Here is a 16,642-nt window from a genome sequence, read left to right as displayed (position 1 = left end):
CACCAACATAATTGGGGTCCCAGGTGAGTTTGTCTAATTCCAGCTGTGTTACAGTATCACCACAGTAACCTGCTGCTGACGGTTTAGAGAATTTCGTTTCTTTTGTGTTGTTTTATTATTCTCCTTGTTCTCCTCTTTTCTCAGAATTAGAGTGAAGAAGCCGTCCCCTGCATTTTTTTTTTTAATTGTTAACTATTAATTACGGGTACTAAGAGTATTGGTGGTGTTGTGTTGTGATTGCACTAAGAGGTGCCATAGATTGGACAGTGGATTACCTAGGTTAAGTGGCAGAACACAGGCCGTGTTCTCTTGCTTTCCTGGTTCTGTGAGTCCTGTTTTGACGTGCACTAACTCCTTTAGCATAAGGTATAGTGCTCCTGTGTAACTTCAGTTACAACTACTTAGCAGCCAGAGTTAGCCCAGCACATTGTTGATTTTTGTAGGTTTGTAAGCCACAGGTTGAAGCCCACCTGTGCAACTTAAACTTGCTCAGTGTAGCAGTTTTTGATTTTTGTTTTGTCTGTTCAGTGGAAAGACAAAATGAGCAGTAGGGATTCCCACACCCCAGGAGCTAGAGGCTCCCAAGAGGCAGATGACCTGAACCTGCAGGCCACAGTCACTGGCCTCGTGAAATTGGCAGTTAATGGCATGAGTGACCTGAACAACTACAACGCTAGCACCTGTGATAAGAAAATACAGGAAGTGGTCACTTGTCACTTGTCCCTCATTTCTCAGATGCTCAGTCAGGTAACAATGCTTTATCACCGTAAAGCCCAGTTACAAGCTGCAGAGTATATGGAGCAGATTACAGTGTTGCAGACCGGCTATCATGCTGAGCAACACAAAAACTTGATCCTACAGCAAGAGGTTAAGGACCTTAGGGATCAGCTGAGTGAAGTTAAGGAGGAAAATGAGACCATCCAGCAGGATTGTCCTTATTTAAATTTGCAGCTCCAAACGACGGAGGATCAGGTGAAAGCAGCCTTGATCCCTGATCCGTCTGATATTGGTTCTGACCCAGATGCAGCCCCTGTCCCAGAAGAGATGGTTAAAACGCGAACGGCGGATACCATGGAGGACAAGCTGCGGGCTGAACGACAGGCATCCCGAGCACGGATAGCCACCATATGTCAGGAGCTTGAGGGTGCTCGACAGACAGTTCGAGCCACACCCGCTGATCTGAGGACAGTTAGTGGAGAGGTAGTAGCCCCTACTGAGATGCCCGACATGATCATTCTTGACCAGTACACTCCTCCACTGGTCCACCATAGGCATGGGAATGCCTCAGGCACAAGAAGTGCAACTTCATCAGCTCTCCAGCGCTCCATACCTGACTTTGCCAAAGGAAGAACCTCCCTGGAGAAAGGTGGACATCAGCCATACTCCTTGAGAGACGACAGGGACTTTGGCCCCACACCGGCCGACATGCCATATCTAGGGCGCCGCTCACGCCCTCGCTTTGACCAAACCTCTTCTCCGCAACAAAGGAGTAGTCATGGTCTTTCCCCCCAGGACTTGAGGAATCCAGAATCCTCAGATGACTCTGACGACGCCAGCACCTACTATCAACAGGGTCTGCGCATACGTCAGCTTGAATCTCTTGCAAGAGACATAGAGAGCTTTGACCCCAGGAACCAGGAGTCATCCATCGATGGCTACTTGAGGGAGGTAGATCGCTGTCTCCTTGATCTTCCCCATGCGTCTGCCCGGGAGAAACTTCGCTTGATCTGGAAAACCACCTCCAGGAGCGTCCGTGTCTTCATGGAGACTCTCCCACCAAGAACCAGAGACCATTACTCAGCGCTCTGCCAAGCCCTGCGGGAAGAATACTCCCACTACACAGACCATGCTTCCGCCACTCTTGATGCTTTTGCTGTCACGCAGAAGAAACTTGAGCCTCCCTGGGAGTATTACAGGCGTCTCAGAGCAGCATATTTCCAAGGGCGTAATGCGCCTGGATTAGAGGAAGAACATGCATTCAAATCTCTGTTCCTCCATAACCTGCACGAGAGCGTACGCTACGACGTGACCATGCACTGCCGCACTAACAACCTCAACATGCAGGAGATGAGGCGGTACGCGCAGCTGGCATGGGAAACACGAGTACGCCCAAGTAGGACAGCTAACAGCAGTGCCAGGGTACTGAAGATCCAGCCGTCCGCCACTGCAGAGGTGGCACTGGAAGGCGGCGAGATGCCTCGTGCCCAGATGCAAGCGGGACCAGGTCCCCCGGCATACCAATCACTCTGCCCACAGGGTGAACACCCCAGTCAGAGGACCAACAGTCCTAACTGGTCACGAAACCTGAGCCCACCGGCAAAAGACACTCGCCAGCCAGACAGAAAGGGCAGGTTTAAATCCAACTCCAAACAGGGTAGGAGGTATGGTGGCAAAGCCCCACTTCCATTTAAAGGGGAAGACTTCCAAAAGGAAAGTTTAAAAGAGCTTATAAGGAAGTGTGTGGCGGAGACGTTCAGATCGACCACTCAGGCCGCCTAGTCACCCAAACATACTCCTAACACCAGAAACCCTGTTCCTTTAACTGCTTTTGTTTTTCCTTATATATATATATATATATTTCCCCTTTTGATTTTCTTATAGCATCACCAGCTGTTTAGGATAGATTAACCCGACCAGCCACGGGGAGGGGGGGGGTTGATGCTCACCCACGCCCTGACTCACCTGTGGTGGTCACCATGGTTACAAAACCACTCTCCAGACACTTCAGCAGGTTGCATATTGGACATCCATGAACAACAACACCAGAGGTTAAATTCAAGGATGCCTTACCTGCTGTCATTTTTAATTAACCATCCTCTGAATCGAGCACAAATTCAGGGAAAGGGGGGTCACCTTTTATATTCTAATCTTCAAGTCAGTTAGATTGAACCAATCCCTAAATTTACTGAAGGTAATAAATCCCTCCTTATAATTATCATAGACCTCTAGAAATTAGAGCTAGGCTCTGTTGTAACCATAACTATCATAGACTGGCAGAATGAGCAACTGAAGTCTGTTTTGAATGTTGGTTTTGGCAAGACACTACACGTATGTCATTTATATTGGTGTATCATGAGGGAGACTCCTCATTGTATTTTGAACCTTAAACACATGTACCTGAACCAGGAATATCCACTGGGTCTGCCCCAGCAGCCATTTGTCAGAGATGTGAATGATCTCTGTGGTTTGAGAGTTGACTCACCCTAGCAAAAATGCCAGGGTACCGTGTCTGCAAGAACAGAGGAAAGTGAGATCCTCGCAGAGTGAATTGGCCACCTATGGCTTGTGAATACAGTCACCACAAAGCCCCATTAGCCTACGACCGGCATGATACAGCCACTAAGCTGCTGGCTACATTAGAATACATAGCCAATTCACGGATACTCCTCCTCTTCTTTCTCCTCTCTTTCTTTCCTTGGGTACCTACATTGAGCTATGCTCTTTTGAAAGTGTGTTAAATGTGTTGTTGAAATGCCAATTAATCATAGTGGAGTTAGTTAGCTCATTATTCATATCTGCCCAGACTGTGCCTCAACTCTGTCCAGACATTACAGCCTCAATGAACTCTGAATTAAAGCCTCAATGAACTCTGAACTTTGAACTGTTGATCACTGTGTCTGCTCATCAGCCAACAGGAAGGAAGCCAGAAGGATGACCACCTTCAGCGCACATGGACCATTCGACCTTAGAGAATGTTGCTCTAAAGACCGTGGCCCCTACCCCATTCTTCAGACCAAAGGGGGGATGTTGGGATCTCTGGTCATGTGCTCTGGAGAACAATAGAGAGGCCTACATGTGACCCATAAAGCCTGACTTAGAGTGACTAACCGTTAGAAATCTATTTTATGGCGTACGCCTAGTCATAAATTCCTGAGTTCGAACCCCGAACGAGCACAGACATTGGCTGTGTGCCAGCCATCCCTAAAGAATCTACGGTGACGTCACTCAGGTAATAAAAGGTCACTGCGACCATCAGCCTTCGCTTTTTTCCCCGTGCGTGCTGTGACAGTGAGAGCTTCTCCAGGCTCTCCAAATGTCCAAACCGCCAAAAGGGAGCAACAATCAAACGTTTTGATTAACATCATTTTAGATCCCGGGTCACAGTTCTGCAACTCGCAGGCCGAGAAACAGACTGCTGTATTTTTTTTCTGTAACTTCTCCTTTTTCCTTTTACCGACGTGGATCGCTGGGCAATCAGCTGATCGCACGTTAACGAGCCGCGCGCCGACTTTGTTAAGGACGAAACAAAGTTTGTTAACTTTTTCACCGGTGATTTTCTCCGCTGCCGCCGAGAGATCAACACTCCGCATCATCAGAATAACGGACCGCCAGCATCCCGCCGAGGACGACGCTGCGAACGTTTAAGCGGATCATTATTTCAAACTCCGAATGATCGGAGCAACGCAACGTAAGAGGCTTATGTCTGGGCAGAGATAGTGTAACGTAGGATTGTTTACACATGCTTTCCGTAACTTTTAAGTGCTGCATTCATTGATTTTAGTTTCCGGTCGGTCATTTCCGCCGTTTCAGCGAGACCGCGCGTCACCAGTTAAAGGGCCAATAGCTGAGCAGATAAACTCCGGTTTACTGACTCCGCTATTGTGTGGTGACACGCGAGTTTCTAAAGAATTAGAGTGGATCATTTTATTGGGTTGTGTTTTCTTGTATTTTCATTTCTATCTTTCCTCACACTCTTCTTTCTGAACGGTGAGGCGAAAGTCCGAGCACGCGATCACGAACCGTAACCAAGGGGTACGTGGCGCTCAAAGGCTTCCGCCCATTGTTCCCTTCTGTGACCACATAAGCAACATCACGTTGGCTATCACCATCTTGGCTCTGAATAATACGGCCGGCGTATTCTTCGGTAGTCATTTGGAGTTTTGCTGAGTCATCACATGCGTGTGACTAGTTTTGTTTGCTGAGTCATCCTTTATGTGGTTGTTCATCCTGGTGTGCTGACCCCTCCTCATGTAGTCCTCCACCATTTTGGTTGTAGTTTCCCCACTCGCCATTCTGGTTGTAGCTCCTCCCCTCATGTGGCCATCCGCCATCTTAATTGTAGTCAGCCACTAGCTTGTTGTTAGCTGCTATCTTGCTAACCGCCATTTTGTTTGTTTTTAGCCTGTAGCTTGTTAGCCACCCTCTGGCTAGCATGCTAACCGCCATCTTGTTTGTTTTTAGCCACTAGCTTGTTAGCCGCTACCTGGCTAGCTTGTTAGCCCCATACTGTTGTCATCATCTCTCTCTCTCACACACACACACACACACACACACTCCTGTATATAGGCACACCTATGTATAGATATACTCTTGTTGCTGTACCTGTGTTATCTTAGTTAATAGTTAATGTGTGTTGATAAAACTTAGATTATAATAGTGTTTATTATAAAGTGATACTTATCTATGGATGGTTGTTGCTGTTTAATAAATCCAGTTATAGTTTAACCTGTCGTTGACTGTGGTTATTGTGTATGTACTTGTAATAACAGCTGAATTCATGACAGCCAGTGCTCGGATTCATCCTTCACAATTTTAAGAGACTGTTTTCCCATTAATTAATTTGGCTATTGGTCCCTGGTAACAGGGTGGTGCCCCGATGTTTATGTGTATAAAGCATACACTGATTTTACTTTGATGATTATTTTCCATAATCATTGACTCTTTGCCAATAACCAAATTGCTCCTACTAAGTCGCACAACAAGTCTCACCTTCCAGGCTCCATGTGACTGATGAATACACCGACTTCTTGACTGGACTGAAGAGGACGATATATACAAGAGTGTAATCTTACTTTTTTACCAATCAGTTTGTGTCCTAACTGCTGGAAGTCAAAGACTGCAAGCCTTCTATAAAAAGCTACAACATTCATTACATGTCATGATACGCAACCAAAACATACTGATGATCCTGCTGTTCTTACAGCCTCAACTGCAGTTATTTCTAATTTGTTAACATACCAGCCATAATCCATTTGAGATCATGCAAATCAAATCTGTTCTTGAAAAAACAACTAATAACCCTGACTAACGAACATAAAATACTTGCTAACACTTTGCTATCACTCATCCAACGCGCAGCTGGATCGCGCTTCTTTGCTTCAGAGGGCATAATGCATATCTCTGTATAGGCTAATCAATACTAATTCTATATACAGCACTGTGTGATGCATGCAGCCGACAGCTTATCCATGAACATGTGTGTGTGTGCCTTTTCTGCAGCAGGACTCTGAGATTATCTCAACGGGGACATGTCAAGTTTTGGAGAAACTATTCTGTTGTTCAGTTTCGGTATTAAACTGGTGAACTTAAAAACATCATTCTATACTGCATCGCATGTGGACGCTGTAGAGCTGCAACTATCTTATTGACCAAAAAGTTCAAATTTACTTGAAATTTACTATCATTTTAGACAAAAGTGACATGTCTTCTCATTTAAGAAGGTGGAGCCCGTGAGTGTTCAACCTATTTGCTTTAAAAATGAAGAAATTACTGACAAATTATTAAAGCAGCTGCTCATCACTCCGACCGCGTACGTGACATGAACACTTTACGATGTGCTACATGGTTTTCTCTGGCTTGACATGAAAGGGAAAGCAGCAAAAGCACAGTCGAGGCTGCTGCTTAACTTGACTTGGCGCGTTGGAGCTTTGATGTTCACCCGAATTGCAGTCGGTGGCCGACCCGCAGGGCTTCTGTGTAAAACATTTCACAACCAAAAAGTAGCGAAAAAAAAAGGTTGAATTCAGACCAACTTCTAACCTTAGTGAAAACCCAACCATTCTAAACTCACCAGCAAAAATTAGCAGAACACTGAAAATCAGTACATTTCAGCAATGAAGACATTAGAAATCATCCATCTGGTATCACGCCATCCTATCATGTAATCGCAAGACTGAAACATAAAGTAGCCTCCTGCAGAAAACAGCTCCTGCTGTTGTTTTTTTATCATAGTAAACTGAATATGTTTGACTTTTGGACTGCTGGGCTGATTTAAAAATCTGGGAAAATGTGATTTTTTTTCACAAGCTTACATCAACTAAGGCAATAATCTGCACATCAATAATGAAAACAATCAGAAGTGCAAATGAAGTCTTCCAGAATCTCATCTCCCTTCAAAAGTGTCTGATTTTATAGCACGATTTTTATTTCCGTGAGCATCACAGGTGGAGTGTCAGTGCAACCCTCTGATTGGTCAACCTTCAGGCTCTGTGATTAACACAGAAAAACAGAGTTGTCAGTTTGGTCTACATCTGTCTGATTAGGCCCAGTGCGGCAGAAATATCACAGTCTTGAATCTTCTGTGCAAGACGATGAGTCACTCAAAAACAGTCTTTGTCAATGTCAAACTGCTGCTCGTTCTCAATCTCCTCAGTACACAGAGAAAGACAGCAAGGCTCCATCCACAGAGCCCAGCATATAATGATTTAGTTAAACTGATTTAGTTAAAGGTCAACCACTGTTTGGGGTTACATGGTTAAATAGCATCTTTCTTAGAACTGCTGGAGAGGCTGAGTCCCTCCTATCTACCCATGGGACCTGATTTTGGAAGAAGTGTATACAGTACAGACACATTTTTTGATTTGATATGTGTCATTAATTTAAAAGATATTTTAGTAAGTCAATAAAGTAGCCATTTGTTGTAAAGATAGTAAAGTATAATTTAGTTGTGTGTGAAACCGCTAAGTGAGTTAAATCTCTCATAACAATAGTAACAATACATCACCAACACCAACATGGTCACAGGCTGGACCAGAAGAAGTGTTAAAAGAGGTGAAAATCACTTGAAGTCTCGTCATGATGACAGTTGTAGCTATGCGAAAGGAGAGTTAGCCAGTTCTGTAAGATAGTTGGCACCAAGGACTGGTTCTACAAGGTTTCAGTCTCATATCAGATAGGAGAAAAGAAAGAAAGATTCTGGGTTTTTTTTTCTCAGTTCACTTTAGGCAGCCCAGCCAACCACTACAGAAGTTCTTTCATTCAAGTGGCTTCATGAACAACTTTACATCAACAGAAACCCAAAAAATATGCTTATATTGGACAACATCAAATCTCATCTTCAGCTGGCACCAAGTGAAGATACACATTATTTGTGAGCATCTTAAAAACAGCAAGTGGCAGATCACTGGCATCCGGGATTGGAGTGGAACAGAAAACTCTAACCTCATTGCTGTCTGTGGAACAAAGTTTATGTTCTTAAAGTTTTTTTTTTTTATGGTTCCATAAGAAACAAATAAAATTATCCAAAATAACAGATGAGATTTGAGATGATGTTTTTGTATAGATGAACTGAAAGACATTATGATTCACTCACGTTTTTGACAATTTGACAGCCTCCATCAGTGGTGACATGTAAGCAATTGTGATTTGTTGCTCATATGTTTTTAACTTTTATATTAACAGCTGTTCTCATATCACACTATTTTATTTTCTTATTTCGTTTTTAAGGGCTACTGATTTACATGACACCCAAACACCTACGAAACAAAAGGAAAACATAGACGTCGCGTGTTGCCCCAGTATTTAAGAGGATTTTCACGATGGGAATCCCCAGGCGAAAAGGGAGGGGGGGAAACCTCTCATATTAGGACTCATGGTACAACCCAAATGAAGAGTAACTAGGGCGAAGCGATATGGCTCTGACATCTCCAGCGCTGACACATCACGCAAAACGCCATTCAGAAAATTACCTATTCTAATACTGCGTTGCTTACTTGCAAATATTGAAAATTTTACAGTAAAGACGACTCAAGATTTTCTCGGATTAGTACCTACACTTTGTTTCGGCACACAGCCAATAGCTCACAATAACTCAGCTCATCCTGTTTACTTGACGTAATTCCAACTTTTAGAAACGATGTGTTTGCTAGCAACGACAGAAAAACGAAGCTACGGGAGAACCGTGTGTGACCGTAATGTGAAACAAATCTTAAAAGGAATTTCATTCAAGTGCTGTTGGGTTAATGTGTGCTCTATATTGAAGGAATGATTCAAGACAGCCATACGTCCTTCGGTAATTTCCAGTTATGTGCTGTTACAGATAAATTCCGCTTAACTGTTTTGAACACAATCCAGGGCAGGCACTCAAATAGGCGAGTCAGAGAGCGCTGGGCCGCTGCTGGAGATTCATATGATAAGCTACATCATCCGTTACACAGCAACAATGGAGACGACCTACCTGGGATAAAATAACCTGCCGGTGGATCATTCTCCAATGGTAAGGATGAGAACTCGAAGAGGTACACGCCTGCTATTTTCCACCGAGTTCCATTTCGACGGGAAAAAAAAGCAGGAAGAACACAAACAAGCCGAGCAAAGGGCCGACGAGGCACACCAAATCGAGGGTCTTAGTCACATCCTTTCCTCGTTCGCTGGACCAAAGTAAAGTTAGTCAACATACGACAAGCATTTCCCTGTCATTGTCACTAGTACATCGATTAGTACGGTTGATCTGTGAAGACCGTCCCGGTTTTTGTTCAATACTTGTGATGTAAAATATTAGCATGTGATATATACATCTATAAGGATGAGTTCTGGGTGAAATGCTGTTTCTCCGTTAATTTAGGTAATTGCAAATTAAAGTACGCTTTTATTTTGAAGGTGTCACTTCTGGTCGTATTCGAGATAAATCTGCTTGACTTGACAGAGCTGGGTACCAATGCCTAACAGCCAATCAGAAAACGCGCCTTTCTCCTCGCGTGCGCTGCCTCCTCGTCTCTCTCCACCTACCAAAGCACACGTACACGTATTGCCTATACACGCGCACGCCGTGTCACGCGTGCACTCATTATCCACATCTCTCTCTCCTCTCGTGCCGCGGTTTCCTTCAGAGAGCAGCATCTGATGTGAGGAGGCAGAGCGCCGCTGAAAAATATCCTTCATTTCAGTTTGTAGCTGGACAAATTACTGAGAAAATGGCCTAATGTTCTTGTCAGCTTTCGGGAGGTAAATACCAGCCCACCACAGAATACTTTCCATAAGCTTTTAGGCAGTAAATAGGCCAAGGCTATGAATACTGTCCATTAGCTTTTAGGTAGTAATGTAAACAGTCAGCTTTCAGTTGATAGCGTTAACATCCGGCTGGTAAATACAAGCTGATACGACTGTTCATTCCAGATTGAAGGTTGTAAATAGTTGAGTGAGTTTTTGGTTGTTGCTGTTCACGTCAGACTTGAGGTGGTTAATACTACATTATAATTTATCACACTCTTTAGTTAGTAAACTCTAAATGTGTGATATGTTATGTGTAAGTTGGGTTCTTAGTCTTAATTGACATACTTCTTGATAAGTGGCAAACTGCTGAATGATTAATAGATAGATATAGCTCTATATCTATATATAGATATAGATATATAAAGGTTTAGGCAGACGTGAAAAAATGCTGCTAACTAAGAATGCTTTCTAAAATGTTAATAATTTATTTTCATCAATTAACAAAATGCAGTGAATGAACAGAAGAGAAATCTAAAATCAAATCAATATTTGGTTTGACCACTCTTTTCTTCAAATCAGCATCGATTATTCGAGGTACACTTGACAGTTTTTGAAGGAACTTGGCTGGTAGGTTGTTCCAAACATGTTAATCATAACCACAGATCTTCTGTGGATGTAGGCTTCCTCAGATCCTTCTGTCTCTTCCTGTAATCCCACGATGATGTTGAGATCAGGGCTCTGTGGGGGCCATACCATCACTTCCAGGACTTCTCGTTCTTCTATATGCTTGGCTGTATTTTTGGGGTGGTTGTAATGCTGCAGAATAAATTTTGTGCATTAATGACACATCTGCACTTTAGTGGACACCATAAATAATAATAGAAAATAGTATTATTCAACCAAAATATGTTTCTCATAGCCTAAAAAAGACAGTGATATAAAGTTATGTGCAGCATAACACTATTCATTAAAAAAAAAACAACAACCTCTAAAACATTATTCAGAATTGGTGATAAAGTTCAAAAATAATAAAAATGAATAACTGAATCAGTTCATCAAGAAACAAGAGGTTAAGTGCATGCAGTCAAATAATTTTCAAAAGGAAATGAATGCAAACTGTATGCACTTCAGTTTACTCAAGGGCCTGATGTTCTTTGTCTTAAGATAGAAGAGAATAAATCTGTTTCAAGCACCACTGGCTATGTTATACAAGTCATTCGTTTCAGGAAAGAGACTTTTTAACATCGAAGGGGAGCGTTTCTTCCTTTGCATTTATTAAAATGATTAATGCAAAATATGCAAAACAACAGGAATCCTTTTATAAACTCGATTCATTTTGACAGTATCCAGTGGGCTTTCAGAGAGCTGTACGAAACTGAGGATTTCTCAATGCAACAAGAAAAGTTTCACTTTTGACTACATCTCTGAAATCACCAAAATCTGGGGATATTTGAGTTTTATGTCATTTCATTACCATAATATGAATGCTTTATGACATCTCTCCACTGTGTGGATTTATGTGCATGCATGTGGATATGTAACCCTGGTTGCTCTGATTATTTCTGTTTCATACACACAAAGTTTACTTGCTCTGCAGATTTAAAACAACAGTTTCACTTTAAAAAGTACGTTTTTGTCAAACGTTTTTGCGGGCGAGGACAAACATTAACATTTACAGTGGAGACAGTAAAGTGTGAGAGGAAAACACACCGTGTAAGTAATAAATATAATGGAACCAAGGGTATTATGTTCAACAGACAGGCTGTTTGTTGTTATTTTATACTGAAATGATATGGAATTACGTTTGGCCCAATGAGCCCAAAAATGAACTCTATTGCAACCTTATACAATGAGTGAGTGAATGACTGGGTATATTCTATGTCTCTTGTATTTTTAAATGTATTTACCTTTTCCAGAATTGGTGAAAAAACATCTGATCAGAATCTCCAATATTGAGTTGACCAGTTATGTATATTGATTTGCTCTACAATAAAAGCTTGTCTCACTATTTATGTGGTGTTACTATTTGGGAGTTTCTTCTGTGATTTTGTAAGGTTTTGTTACATTGTATTGCTGTTGTTAACTGGATTATTTCTTGTCAGGAGAATGAATGATTTCTTCAGATAATGTGTGCTGCACTGTTCCTGACTTGTTCTGGTCATAGTGATAACTGAACGTAATATTGACATACAGCCACAGCAATCTTTTAGAGTGACTCAAGCTGCATAACCTACCCCACACACATGCACACACACACTCACACATTGCACACAACCTAATACTGCAATCATCTACTTCCAGTGTGTGTCTTGGCATGGACTCCACAAGACCTGTATTATATACTACTGTACATCGTATATACTTATCGTATACCACTGGAATTCATGTTGCACATTTGGTGCCGGTATTGCACATTCTACATTGCACTGGCTTTTTTCTTTCATATTTCATGTAAATATCTTTTATTCTGAATTATTCTATTTTCGTACTTTAATTCTCTGACTCTACTGGCATTCATAGTGGAAAGCAATGGAAGAATTTCATTGGGCAAGGAACTTGTTTCTTTACTGCGCATCTGACAACAAATGCTTTGAACTGAATTGAAGTGAATTGACTTTTTCCCGCCAGAGAGGTTAAAAGAAAAAGGGTCACCGACTGATAAAATCAATCAATAAATAAAATGGCCTTAAAGGGAAAACATTTGTTGGTCTGCACAAAGGTTGGAAACCACAACCCCTGCAGTGTGATATTTATCAGTGTACTCAGTTACTGCAGAAATCAGAGAGAGGACTGGTCCTCTGGTGGCATCTGCTGGACAGCAGCTGTTAATGCCTCTGTATGACATCACCTAACATACGTTCTTCCTCTGGTTCCACTGCAGTCGCTTCAGACTGCCCAAGAACACTAGTCTTTCAGTAAATACAGCGTTTCATGATTGACTTTGTTATGCAGCCCTCCGATCACTGCCTGTGGGATCACTGTGCAAGTAGTCCGCTTACATTCTGCCTGTGCTTTTTGTGTAGGAGGGGAAAGACATCAGAAGGAGGACAGAGTGGGAGAGAGAGAACTCGCCCATATGCATGTAAATGAGTAACCAACAGTTCCATCTTCCTGGCTGGCTGTGCGTGTTGTCCTCTGATATATCCCTGTCTCCCTGTCATTTCACCCCCTCACATGATCTGCTATTCCCTTTCATCTCTCCACATTTTCACTTACTTACTGTCTTCTCCCAGCCTTCTCTTCCACGGTCTTAACACTGTCACCTCTCTCAACCAGTCGCCCCCCCCCCCCCCCCCCCCCTCCTTCAGCTCCTCTCCATTACGGCTGATTCATTGAAGCACAAGGAGCAACAGCTGCCTATTCATCTTTTCACTGACTGAGACATGAAGGAGGAGGAGGTAGCAGAAGTCAGGATTGCCTTTTTCGGTATCCAGTGGTCACACATTCATACCTGACAGAGATAAAGATTGATCAGGAGGTTGCACTGTCAAACTCCTCCTGAAATGTAACAAAAACGGCGAGAGTCCCTCTTCAGCAGGAGCCGCAGCTCAAGCTTTGACCACGTTGAACAGCAATGAAACAGATACTCTGAGATGAAATCTTTCATCAGCTCTGAAAGACAGTCCTAATTTTTGTGTCGTGGAGTATAGCTTATTAGCATTAATTTATGAATTGCCCCCAAGAGGCAATTTGTAGTACAGCCAGCAGTGAATTAAAAAGATACAAAGCACAGCAGGTGTCATGGGGATGTGAACATGAGCAATTTATGCTCTTCAATTGGTCTTGAATGACTTATTTCCTGCAGGGGAAGAAAAATGTCTATGAACAATTAATCCTTCTAAAATATTAAATTTTGAAAAAAATCGTAGATTATTATTATTTTATCAGGGACCCCGTAATATGTAGCATTTTCACATTAGAATGTCTAAAAACAGCTACGCATTTGTTATGTGTTGAGTTGTAAAGCCTTCCAGGAGACGGTCAGATGTGAATAAACCTGAATAAAACTTTCAAACTCATTACCTCATCTGTGAACATTCCTGCCTGAGTTACATCGGGTAGATTTTCATTGACGATGGTGGTTGTTTAATGATGATAACAACAACTCCCATGGTCCCACACTACTTATGTTTTTTATTTTTACTGGGTGCCCCCGAGCAGCAGAGAGTGTACAATACTACACACTGTACCTTTAAAGCTGTTTGAGTGTTGCAGTTTTGCAGTGATGTGATTCAGGATTGTACTTTTCTCTGCTGTCATGCAGTTCAGTTCAGTTCAACGATTCCTGGTCAAATGCGCTTCAGTGTGTCCAACAGTAACTGAATGCATCAGTGATCAGAGTACTCGCAGTTCAACATATTCTAGGAATTACTTTGTGATTAAGTGCCATAATTATTTGCTGTGCCCATTTTCTCTCAAACTGCTTCACACATCTACTCCAGTAGGCGTGTTTCCCAGAGTGCCTTTCAATAGCCATTTACCACGATGTTTTATTAATGAAACATTTCCTGCTATTAACCACAAGTGATGTCATGTTGTCTTCTTTTGACCAGTTAGCCTGCGGAAGAAGAAAAGTACATCCAAATCTTGCACCTGGAGTATACATTAGAGAATTGTAAGCACTTCCCAGATGAAATTATTGCATGTGTGAAAAGCAGTATGTACTGCTTGTAGTGTGCAAGCATGTGAGCATGACAATGTACAGGGGCTTGGGAGGGATAAAACAGCTGTTTGATTTGAACACTATATGTACACAATATATTCAGTCTCATTAGAAAGTTGTAAAGACCCATTTCATTGTTTTTTATTGACAGGAAAATATGACATTCTAATTAATTACGTCCTGATCTAAAAACAGTGAGATGAAGAAGGCCCATGGTGTGAAGATTGTCGAGGTATTTTGGGTTTAATTACAGCGGTGACATTAATTTGACTGCAGTTAAAGCAGCCAGATCCCAGTCTGTTTACCTTTAAACTGACACTATCGTCTGTAAATTCTGCTTTGGGCTGGTGATGCAAAGCACCGTGGAGGGTAATTAAGATGCATTCTCTCTTCCTTATTAGAAAGTCAGTTCTCCAGAGACTTTGTGGAACCATCAAGGGGAAGCTGGGGATAGCACTAAACCAAAAACTGATACAAGATGTGGGCTTTAAAGTCAAAAACAAACCAAAAAAAAATTCCAAGCTGTGTAGCTTGGAAAGGTTCAAAGACCTGAGTTTAGTCCAAAGTATATTAATAATGAAAATATGCAATTCTGACATATATGTGCTATACAGTTTTCACAGATACAAACACTGTTGGGGTAACATACGTGTTGGTTTCCTAAAAATATCTCTTTTCAGCTGATAAATGCGCCACTTTTTTCTCCAACTAATTGCTATTTGGTGAAGGGCCTAACAATCAGACTGAATTGTCGCTTTATTAATCCAGCTTGACATTGTGTTCATGTCAGCTCATTTCTTACTGGGAGGGAGGATTATTATTATGTCATGTTTTACTCTGACAAATCAGTCAGAAGCGATTCGTCATTTTCTTTCTACACAGAAGTTGAGAAGCAATCGTAAATGTCATTGCTTCCAGGTATGAAAAAAGTGAAGCCGATGCAGAAATAGCTTAAACCTGCATTCTTTCCAATAGCCAGCAGGGGGGTGACAGCACTGGTTGTATGTAAGCTTATGAAAAAATGAGCCTACTTCTCACTTGATATGTCACCTTAGTAAACAGTTTACTAATGAATTTATGGTCTCAGTCGCAGGTTTGAGGTGTTCAGCAACGAATGATATTCATTTTGAGTCAGATTCGGAGGAAAACAGATCGTAAAGCAGCGTATGTCTACCTTGTGACTGACAAGTCTCTACCACAGTGTGTCTTCAGGTTCTCAGTCAGATCCATTCAGGGTAGAGGAGTAGCTGTGCATGCATCTTTCCAAGCTACTGTCTTCCAAATATGGTCACTTTTGGCTCCAAAAATATGAAATGGCAACAATCATAATGCCAAACTCAAAGCTTTGCAGTCCACAAACCAGTGGTTGAAGTCTCAGTGGTTCCTTTCATTATTTATGTCGCACATATGGTAACAATAGCTAGGAGCAATTCAGAATACAGATTTTATATTGATCAAAAAACATGAATTTCAAATCATTTCTATGTTGGAAGATGACATTCACATTCTTAATCCTACCTGTAAAGCTGTAACTTTCTGACTGTCTCTTCACATGTGAAAACTAAAAAAACTCATTCACAGAACAAATAAGAGATACATGCAGTGAGCACACGATGTATTTATCAGTGCTTTTTCACTGAAAGCGACGGCATGCTGCTGCTAGTGAAATGAGGCTGATGAGAGCTTGCAGTCTGAAAAAGCAAAAGAAAGACACAAAATAGGTTTAAAAGCTCTGCACAGTTAGTAACTGTCTGTGAATTTGTCATTATAGTCAACAGTTTTCACTTTACACATTTGGTGCATTGTTAATATTTAACACTGTTTAAACATGTTAGAGCTGGATGACACTAATCTCCACTGATAGGTTGAAATAAGTGCAATATCTATAGGTTGGTGACAAATCAAAGGAAAGAAAACTAAATAAGTGAAGGTAAAAATGTTTCTATACAGGTCATGAGGACTCATTGTTTTAGTATGATAATGATGCATATTGTACGCTATGGCCTTCACAGTCACCACATCTTAACCCAGCAAAATACCTATGAGACT

At 41.8% G+C, this 16,642-nt stretch overlaps 1 protein-coding gene across 3 annotated transcripts in view; it reads right to left on the bottom strand.

Annotated features, from left to right (window-relative positions):
* LOC124049339 (E3 ubiquitin-protein ligase HECW1) overlaps positions 1-9,371 on the bottom strand; it is a 72,445-nt gene extending 63,074 nt beyond the window's left edge. For all 3 annotated transcript variants that reach the window (XM_046370855.1, XM_046370856.1, XM_046370858.1), the window contains exon 1: positions 9,176-9,371. The gene's annotated coding sequence lies outside the window, so the exon portion shown is untranslated. The remainder of the gene's footprint in view (positions 1-9,175) is intronic.
* Between the last annotated feature and the right edge of the window lie 7,271 nt (positions 9,372-16,642).

Source organism: Scatophagus argus, chromosome 18, assembly GCF_020382885.2.
Source record: "Scatophagus argus isolate fScaArg1 chromosome 18, fScaArg1.pri, whole genome shotgun sequence".
Lineage (NCBI taxonomy): Eukaryota > Metazoa > Chordata > Actinopteri > Scatophagidae > Scatophagus > Scatophagus argus.
This window is presented reverse-complemented; position numbering and strand designations above follow the sequence as displayed.